Source organism: Oenanthe melanoleuca, unplaced genomic scaffold (genome assembly GCF_029582105.1).
Source record: "Oenanthe melanoleuca isolate GR-GAL-2019-014 unplaced genomic scaffold, OMel1.0 S015, whole genome shotgun sequence".
In the NCBI taxonomy this organism is placed as follows: Eukaryota; Metazoa; Chordata; class Aves; order Passeriformes; family Muscicapidae; genus Oenanthe; species Oenanthe melanoleuca.
In genome coordinates this window covers 43,229-53,126 of record NW_026612664.1, presented here as the reverse complement: position 1 = coordinate 53,126, position 9,898 = coordinate 43,229, and the positions used below count along the sequence as shown (strand labels likewise).

The 9,898-nt window shown below is 60.8% G+C and overlaps 1 long non-coding RNA gene across 3 annotated transcripts; it reads right to left on the bottom strand.

Annotated features, from left to right (window-relative positions):
* Positions 1 to 203: 203 nt before the first annotated feature.
* Positions 204 to 2,284, bottom strand: LOC130266319 (uncharacterized). 3 transcript variants are annotated; one of them, XR_008842827.1, is made up of 4 exons: positions 2,103 to 2,284; positions 1,323 to 1,877; positions 1,090 to 1,225; positions 204 to 501 (listed from the first exon to the last, which is right to left on the bottom strand). It is a non-coding gene; the product is annotated as an uncharacterized LOC130266319 (long non-coding RNA). The 3 variants fall into 3 exon arrangements; XR_008842828.1 differs by lacking the exon at positions 204 to 501 and having other exon boundaries at positions 807 to 1,225; positions 1,792 to 1,877; XR_008842826.1 differs by lacking the exon at positions 204 to 501 and having other exon boundaries at positions 1,016 to 1,225.
* Positions 2,285 to 9,898: the final 7,614 nt, after the last annotated feature.

Here is a 9,898-nt window from a genome sequence, read left to right as displayed (position 1 = left end):
ATTGTCACAGGAACTTCACCCTGTGCCTTGGATTTTGCCTATTTATGTATCCTTAACGCAGCAGGACTAAATCAAATTGATAAATGCATATCTTTGTAGCCTGCAGTGCTCAAGGCTTCCCTCCCCTATTCCTGCTCCTCCTGCAGCCCTCACCACGCTTCCTAACTAGTGAAATTAAGTTCTGGTGAAAGTTTTGGAAAAAAGTGTAGAAACAAGTGCTTACTTGTTACAAGCTCTACTATGAGTTTTCCCCAGCTAGGAGCTGCACAGAAGTGAGACAGGGGCAATGACATCAGGGAACAGCTGTAGAGTTAAAGGCAGAAAGAAAAGACTTACCAGCAAAGGGCAGGAAAGGGGAAAGGTTTCAGAAAAGATTTCTGTGGTCTAATTAATGATCATTTCTGATTCTCCTGTGAGAAGAACACAAACTCACAGCCAGTCAGGCCTCACAGTCCCCTGTAGTGAGAGCTCAGCGCACATCCACAGAGGCAAGTCCAGCACCTGAAAGAAAAAAAAAAAAAGAATCAGAAGAAAAAGGTGACAGGGCAGCACAAAGATTGTTCTCTGTGCAGGGCCCAGACTAGGGGCTCGCTCTCAGCTTTGCTAGTTCCCGTGAATTATCCCACAGCCCCCAATTCCCTGCTCAGTTCCTGCTGCCATACCCTCACAGTGCCTCACGGAGGGTGGATATTCCCGTGCAGAGCTGCCCCTTGAACGCCAGCTGTGCCAGGAACGGGCAGAGCGTCCAAGGAAGCTCAGCAGCATCGGGACAGGGACAGGCATCTGCTCCAAAAATTGGCTATCTAAAGCCCTCATCCCCCAGCCCCACCCATGTCCCTGGGGGCAGCTGACAGAGCTGCCTGGAGTCCAGCTGATTTAGCCCCCCTGAGCCGGGGCTCCAGGTGATATTTTCAAGCAGGAGAAGGCAGGGCCGGGGGCGCTCCCGTCCCGTGCCAAGGCAGCTCCCCGTGCCCACGGGAGGACATCTCTCCCTGCAGCAGCTCAGCTCCTTTCAGAGCCTCTGCAAGCTCTTTTCCCTCAGCAAAGGGTGCACATCCCTGCCTTCAGCACACCTCCAGTGGGACCCACCTGGGAAAGCTTTCCATCCCTTCTGCACTTCCAGCTGGCTCCCTGGAAACTCCCACCATTGTCCAAACAAAGCTTCATCCCACCTGAACCTTTGATTTGAAGGCATCTCTGCAGGCTGTCGGTTGGCATTTGATAGCTGTGAGGGAAGACTACCTTGGCTTTAGTGCTGCTGCTGCTGAACGAGGCCTCAGGCAGGAAGGGATGGGAAGGGAATTGGGGTGGACAGGACACACCTGGCAGCTGCCTGGGAGCTCTGGGAGGCTGGAACCAGCAATTGCTGTCTGAGCCCCTCTGCACGCAGCCTGTGCTGCCATCACCAGGCAGTGCCAGCTGCTCCTTGGGGTGCCTTTGGGCTGTCAGTGGCTGTGTCCAGGCTGAAGCATCTCCAGGAGCCTGTTCAGAGCAGCCCCTGAGCCGTGTCCGTGCCAGCGCCCGCCGGGCACCCAGCGCCCATCCCGGGCCGTGTGCCTGGCACAGGCAGGACACTGCAGGCACAGGCCTCCCTGAGAGCCCAGGGACAGGAGGGGCTGGTACCTTCCAGGGGCTCCTGGCCTCCTCCTGCCCCATTCCCTGCAGCTGGGACACACAGGAACACCCAGGAGCATTGCTGGCAGCGAGCAGGAGCCACCGAGGCCTCTGTGCAGCTCTGAGCCTCAAAAGCAGCCCCAGCTTCAGCAGCTGCTTCATTTTGGCAACACTCACCTGCAGGAAATGCCCCCTGCCACTCTCCAGAAGAGCTCTGGTCATGCAGCAAGGGAAGCCTCAGGACTTATCCTGCTCATTTCTCCCTGCAAAGAGATGTTGCAAGAGAAAACATACAGCTGGTGGGTAAATCCTGGAAAGGGCAGGAAAATCAGGGTTATGGGAAAAGTTTGCTGCTATCATGTCAGCTGCCAGCCAGTTCTACCCTACAGCCATGGCAGGGGCTGGTGTGTAAAGCAGCTTTAGCAGAAGAGAAGGAGCTGCAGTTCCCTTGCTGGAGCCAAGGATTCCCAGCCTTAGGAGATTCATACCTGTGACCCAGAGATTGTCTCAGTCAGTTGGAGCAGAGTCCAGGTACTGGCCGGGATGTGAGTTCAATTCTGCCACATGCTGCGTGCCTGAGAGTCAGATTTCAGGATTTCTCTCGACCCCACTATATCCTGTGATCTGGAAATAAAGAAGAATATTCTCAGCTTTCAATAAAAGCTTCTGCCGGTGCAGAGCTTTTTTGCGTTGCAGAGCAAGGGGGAGGGGGAGCATCTCAGCCGGCTCCAGCCCCGCTCGTTCCGCAGCGCTCCGGGCAGGAGCCCCGGGCTGGGCGGGCACGGGGAACGGGAGCGGCGGGACTTGGGGCTCCCGGGGCCGGCACGGCGCTGCCCGCGCCCCGGCCGGCTCCAGCCTCGACCCACCACCCGCACGGGGAGATCCCGGCCCGCTCTCCCGGGCGCGGTGACCGGCACAGCCCCGGCTCCCCGCGCCGCGGCGGGACCGGGCCCGGAGTCCCGCGGCCGCCGGGCCGGAGCGGGAGCGGCAGCGCCGGGCTCGGCCGCAGGCCCGTCCGGGGCGGCGGCTGCTGCCCGCGGCCATCCCGGCCCCGAGATCCGCACCCGCCAGCCCAGGGAGAGGCGGCGCCGCCCGGAACCCCCAGCGGCACGCGAGAGAACGCAGCCCCGACCCCCGTTCCTACCTGAGCCCGCGGGCTCCGCGCAGCACCGGGAGCGGTTCCTTCCGGGCTGGGCGGGCTGGCCGGGCGCAGCGATCCGGACGAGGATCCCGCCGCATCCCGGCAGGAGCGTTCCCGTGAGGAGCGGGACGGGAGCGGCTCGGCCGCGTTTAAAGGGCGCGGGGGGGAGGGGGGGCGGAGCCCGGGGCGGGGCTTGCACAGGTGCGCGGGGCCCCAGAGCGCATGCGCGGGGCGGGGCTGAGGGAGATTTAAACGGCTGCGCGAGCCCGGCGGAGCCGTTTGCTCCTCGAGTTCGTGGTGCTCGTGGTCGGGCTCTGTCTCTCTCTTCCTCTATATTTCTGTTCTTGATTTCTTTTCCTTTACCCCTCTCTTTTTTCCCTCCCTTCCTCCCCTCCCCCACCCCCCACACCCTCCCCCCCCCCCAAACCCCCCCCCCTCCCTCTCCCCCCTAGCCCTCCCCTCCCTCCCCCCCAAACCCTCCCCCGCGGCCCGGCTCCCCCGCACCCCCCCATACCTATACACACCCTACCCTATGCTACCCTACCCTACCCTGCCGTATTCCTTTTTCCTGCTATTCCTTCCACCGTCCCTTTCCCCCAACCCTGGGCCCCCCATCCCCTCTCCCTGCTCCCCTTGCACCCCCTTCAATCTCCCCCTCCTTCCTCCACTCTCCCATTCCCCCCCAGCGCCCCTTCCCCTGTCCCCTGTCCCCGCTGGCCCGCACACTCCGGCACCCCCCGCCCTCGGTCCTTGGTCACCCACCGACCGCCCCGTCTGTCCCCCATTCCCATCCTCCGTGCCCGCTTTTCCTCTTTCCCCCGCCCCGCGGGGTTCGGGGCGCCGCATAATAAAGGCCGGAGAGCCCCAGCGGCGCCCCCACGGTCCCTGCAGCCCCACACGGGGACTGCCCGCCCTGCGGGTGTCCCCATGCCGGTCCAACACACCGCCCGACACCGCCGGGGCTCCGGCTGTCCCTACATCACACCGGGGGTCCCGGGGAGGTCGGGGGGTTTAGGATGGGCCCCCTCCGGAGGAGGGGGGTCCAGGGGGGGGCGGGAGGGGCTCCCTCCGGAGGAGGGGCCCTGGGGCGGGGCGGGGGGCGGGGCCCCCTCCGGAGGGGGGGGGCGGGGTGGGAGGGGCTTTGGGGGGTCCGCCCCCCTTGGCCCCTCCCACCTCGGGCCCTCCCCTCCGGACGGGGTCCGCCCCCGACCCCCTCCCCAGGACCCTCCTCCGGACGGAGCCCGGGAGGGGGGGGGTGGGGGGGAGGACAGGAGGGAACGCACGTTTGTGTGACGATTTTTTTTTGGTCTGTTCACGCTGCAGAGTGACGTGACCCCCTCTGCTTCCCCCCCACCCGCCCCACCCCTCCCTCCCTCGGGCCCCGTCCGGAGGAGGGTCCTGGGGAGGGCTCGGGGGCGGACCCCGTCCGGAGGGGAGGGCCCGAGGTGGGAGGGGCCAAGGGGGACGGACCCCCCATACCCCTCCCACCCCGGCCCCCCCCTCCGGAGAGGGCCCCGCCCCCGCCCCGCCCCAGGGCCCCTCCTCCGGAGGGAGCCCCTCCCACCCAACACCCCCACCCCTCGGGCCCCCTCCTCCGGAGGCGGCCCATCCTGAACCCCCCCCCACCCCCCCGGGACCCCCTCCTAGCGAGGGGGCCGTCCTGAACCCCCCACCGGGACCCCGGTGTGATGTAGGGACAGCCGGAACCCCGGCGGTGTCGGGCCGTGTGTTGGACCGGCATGGGACACCCGCAGGGCGGGGCAGTCCCCGTGTGGGGCTGCAGGGACGGTGGGGGCGCCGCTCGGGCTCTCCGGCCTTTATTATGCGGCGCCCCGAACCCCGCGGTGCGGGGACAGCCAGGGGAGAAGGGACGCAGGGATGAAAGGGGCAGGGAGGGCTCGGGCTGCGGAGGGAAGCGGGAGGGGAGGGAAAGGCCGGGGGGGGAGAGGGACGGGGGACACAGGAGGGGAACAGGAGAGGGGAGCTGGGTGGGGACAGGAGAGGGGAGCTGGGTGGGGACAGGAGAGGGAGAATGGGGGAGACAGGTTTGGGGGAGAGGAGGGAAGAGTTTGGGGGAGAAAGAAAAGAAAAGGAACACGGGGGGAGGGAGGAAAGGTAGAGAGAGAAACAGGAGGAGAGGCCGAAAGGGGCGGGGAAAGGGTCGGTTTGAGGAGGAGAGAGAAAGGTGGGAAAGAGAGAAAAAGGAGGGAAACACGAGGAGGAGGAAGGAGGGGGAGAGGGTTTGAGAGGAGGGAAAGCAGAAATCCATCCTGTCCCTGGCGCGGAGCTCCAACGCAGCCACCTGTCTGCAGCGAGCTCAGCCTGAGCAAATGGCGGCCGAGCCAATTACCTGGAGTTAAATCACCTCGGCCACGCCCCGCGCAGCCGCACTGAGGACCCCGCGCACCTGTGCCGGGCCCGGCCCCGCCCCTGAATCACCTCACGGCCCCGCACCTGGATCCCGCCCGGTACCGCCGTCGGTAACGCCTTCGGTACCGCCCCCGATTCCGCCCTCGGCCCCACCCCCGGTACCGCCCTCGGCCCCACCCCCGGTACCGCCCCCGGCAGTACAGGACCCCGGCAGAGAAAGGCGTCTGCCCGTAGCCGCCTGTCTGCGCCCGCCGTTTCCCGCGCCCGCGGCGCCGCTGAGCCCACAGCCCGTGTCCGCACTCTCGGAAACCCCGCAGAAAATCGCACCGCGGGATCGGTGTCGGCGCCCGCGCAGGCACCCAAATCACACTGAGGTCCTTGTTTTCCCGCCCTTTATTGCCGCCAGATATAGAAGGTCAGGCGAGTGCCGGCCGAGCCGCCATCTTGAGAGTGGCAAGCACTAACTTCCGCCCTTCTCTGCTGCCATCTTTAGTACTGGCAGAGGCCACTTCCGGCCCGGCTGCCATCTTTGTTGTGGGACCCGTAACGCCCCTCACCATGTCAATTTCTAAGTCGCCTGCCTGAATCCGGCAAACGACGCCGAACAGAGCTCCGGCCGACGCTCGAGCGGCGGCAGGCACGGGCGGGGATGCTTGTCTCGGCCGGGCTCCTGCCGCAAGCGGCATCCGCAGCGTGGCGGCAGTCCTGCAGGGCAGGGTCCCGGCACGCGCTCGCTCCCATCATCGGAAGGGCACGCGCCAGCACCGCGCTGTGCCCACAGGACGGCAGCGCTGCCAGGGCGCCGGAGCGGCGGCGGCTGCAGAGTACCGCGCTGTGCCCACAAGGCGGCGTTAGCGGCGGGTGCGAGCCAGGGCTGGGGCGCGGGGCAGGGGCGGGGCTGGGGGAGCGTCCCGGGGGACGGACACGGGATGGACGGGATCAGCACGGGATGGCCTCAGGGTCCCTCGGGAGGGACGGGATCAGCGCTGGGGATGGCCTCAGGGTCCCTCGGGAGGGACGGGATCAGCGCTGGGATGGCCTCAGGGTCCTCGGGAGGGACGGGATCAGCGCTGGGGATGCCTCAGGGTCCCTCGGGAGGGACGGGATCAGCGCTGGGGATGGCCTCAGGGTCCCTCGGGAGGGACGGGATCAGCGCTGGGGATGGCCTCAGGGTCTCGGGAGGGACGGGATCAGCACTGGGGATGGCCTCAGGGTCCCTCGGGAGGGACGGGATCAGCGCTGGGGATGGCCTCAGGGTCCCTCGGGAGGGACGGGATCAGCGCTGGGGATGGCCTCAGGGTCCCTCGGGAGGGACGGGATCAGCGCTGGGGATGGCCTCAGGGTCCCTCCGGAGGCGCTCGGGCACAGGAGATGCCGTGATGTGCAGGTGACACCCTGGGGCCCCCACGTGTCGAGGGACCGGGGCTGGGGTTGCGACGGGCTGGGCTTGTGTGAGAAGTGGATCTTTGGGTGAGTGACAGGCGTGGTGGTGCACCGAGAAATTGGCTAGTTAGCTAAATATTGAATTAACTGCTCAACTAACTAATAACTACTTTCATTAGTACTCCAGAGTAGGCATGTAATGTTCAATCAAGGTAATTATTAGTCACTGCCATCTGGAGTATTAATGAGGGGCCCTACCTGGTATATATGAAAAAGGAGAAAAAATATGTATGTCTGGTGCAGCAGTAGAAAATTTCAGGCTCCTGAGGTGTAAATAATTTTATTTAAATAATAACATAAGGTTTTTTGGTGTTTTGGTTTTTTTTTTTTTACTTGCAAGGAGCCTGAAAAAACCAGAGTTAGAGACTACTAGAAACAGGGAAAGAGAAATAGAGTCAGACAGAAATAGAGAGAAAAAGAAATCCAGAGAAAAAGGGGCGACTTAACTTTATTGAATGAATGTTTTTATTCACAGCAAAAGACAGCAAGGTGTACAAAGGCAAGTACAGGTACCAATTTAATTACAGATACACTCCATGGACACGCTGCTAAAGGTGAATTTACACACAGAGCCTTTTTTTCCCCACTTTGAATCCACATGGGCCCACCTCTCTCCTCCCAAGTGCAAACAGCTCTTTATGGTCTCCTCGCAAGAGCAAACAGCTCAAATAAATAGAACAATGTGCCAGCCCAGTGAAATGCTACTGCCAGGAATGACCCAGGTAAGGCAAACAGGGGCACTTTCCCCTTAGGCATCCCCAAACCCTGAGCAAGCAGGGAGGCTGCCCAGAGCCTGCTGTGACATCCCCAGCTTCCTCTGCCTTAGATGTGTGGGCAGAGAGCTCCTGCTTCCCAGGCTGCCCACCCCTGAGCCCAGGAGCAGGCAGGGGCTGCTGCTCCTCCAGCTGTGCCCCAGTCAGGCATTTCCTGCAGGATCCCACAGCTCTACTTACTGGGCCTGTGATGATGGCTGGGTTCTGCAGCCTGGGCTCTTCCCACTGGGTCATTTTCTTATCTGCAAATAACAAAAGAAATGATCCCATGGCTTCTCTGCTACCACACCGTCAATTTCTCTTGGTTTTTCTCTCCCTAGCACTGCTCAGCTCTGTCAGGGTCAGCAAAGGCTTGTGTCTCCCCACCCTCCCCAGCCCCAACACACTGTTAAGCTGAAAACATCCACTCAAAAACACAGAAGCACCCCAGAACCCAGGGAATCTGCACTGCTTTGATGGCAACGTCTGCAGGAGTGAGTGACACGTTCATTGGAACGTGGGCTGGGATTGGAGACACGGCCTGGTGGGTAAAGGAACCCAAAGTTTTTGGCAATGACACCCCAAGTTACTGTTTGGAAATTCTGCACAGACAGCTGAGCTATCACACTTCTAAATCTGGAGGGAGTAACATTTTTCCTAGACTCTGATTTAATGAGAAGGTGAAGGGGGCAGAACTGTCCTGTTTTGGTGCAAGAGAATCACCCAGCAAGGAGCAGTGGAGATGCTGGCAGTGGCACAGCACAGCCCACTTCTTTCCATCTACAGCTCTGAGGAGCACCAGGAGGATGACAGGAAAGCTTCTACAGGACCATGCTGGGACTGCCCTTCCCTGCCTCCAGACAGCTGCTCCTCCCAGGATCCTGAACACGGGATCACAACAAAACAACGGGGTTGCAACCAGAAGACAACGCTCCAGACCCACCCGGGTGCCACCTGCAATGGCAAGGTCCTGGTCACCCTGGGCTGCCACCCTCTGCTGCTACAGACACTCCTCTGGGTCAGGACTGGGCAGCAGCAGTCAGACTGCATTTTCCTTGCTCCTACAACTGGAAAAGCCCTCTAAGTTTGAGCACCCCAAGCTGCTTTAAGGGGGACTGGGATCTGAAAGGTGTCATTCAGCAAATGTTACCTGGAGAAAATTCTGAAGGACTGCAAGCACATTGCAAGACGTTTGATCTATTAGTTAATTTAACAGTAAAATACTAATTTATTTCCCTTCACACATTAAAGTGATTTATCCCTTGTGGAAAAGCTGAGGAGGGCTGCCAGCCTGAGACCCCAGAGCTGCTGCCAAGGTGGGGCACCCAGCACAGCCCTTTGCCTTTCCAACCCCTCCACTGGAATCCCCTTCTACAGACTTCTTGGTCACCTTGACACCAGCAGCCACAAATCACAGCGCCAGTTCTGTGTGAAATCACAGGTAACACAGCTGGAAATGACTGACAGTGGGTCAGCTCTTGGCCCTCTCTACCTCAGAGTGCGCAGCGACACCAACAAATCTCAGTCTGAGTTTCTTCTCAGAGTCTTACAGGGACTTCACGTCAAAAATGCTGTTCCAGGGCTACAAGGGTCTGGCATGAACCACTCCACCCGGAACTGCAGCTCAGGATTCTCTGCCTGATCCCAAGTGCACATGGATAACAAATTCATTCTTTTTGAAGAGTATTTTCAAAAGCCTCAACACTTTCAAAAATTTCAGAACTTTCAGTCTTCCCACCACTACAGTTCTCTGTCACAAACCAGGCTCTCAGGCCTTTGAGGATTCCCTCTCCTGCCTTTCCAAGGGCCCCACTATTTCCCTGAAGTTGGGACCCCCTGCCACACAGAGAACTCTCAGAGCCAGACATTCCCAATGCTGATGGCATCACAAGGGTTACTCCTGTCAATACATCACAGAGTGAAATAACTCTTGTCCAGGTGAGGGTACTTTTCATGCCCTTTCCAACCAAAACTCTACTAATAATTGCCATTCTGAGTTACACTTTGCCATTCTCCTTGCACAGCCTCTCCCTGCACACTGCAGGGGCCATTTGCCAGGCTCACTGTGACTTCCCATCCCATCCCATCCCAGTGAGCCCCTCTCCCCTCTCCTGCCCTGCTGCTTCCTGCTGAACTAAGGAGTTCTCCTCCCTAACTCCCTGTGCGTGTCACTGATGCAGATGGTGAATAGCACCGTGTGCTGCTGGATGTGGACAGACTTTGAGGGGAACCCACTGATGGTATCCATGCCCCTTGTGCGTGAATCACTGCCAGCTGCCCAGAAAATGGCTGCAGAAGGGCTGTTTTCCCTCCTGATCCCGTCCAACACGTGGCTGGTAGGTGCCTGGGAGCTGCCAGGAAGGCAGCAGTGTGTGTGTGCTGCAGGGAGCAGTGTGTCCATGGGGTGAGGTGACAGGGCAGCTGGGGCACACAGAGCCGGGGAAGGGCTCAGGGGCACCCCACAGAGCCGGGGAAGGGCTCAGGGTCGTGCCAGAATTGTTTTCCCAGGGGCCTTTGGCCCTCTGCTGTGAGACAGTTGGGCTGTACTAAAATGGCATTGCCATACGAGGTGGAGGTG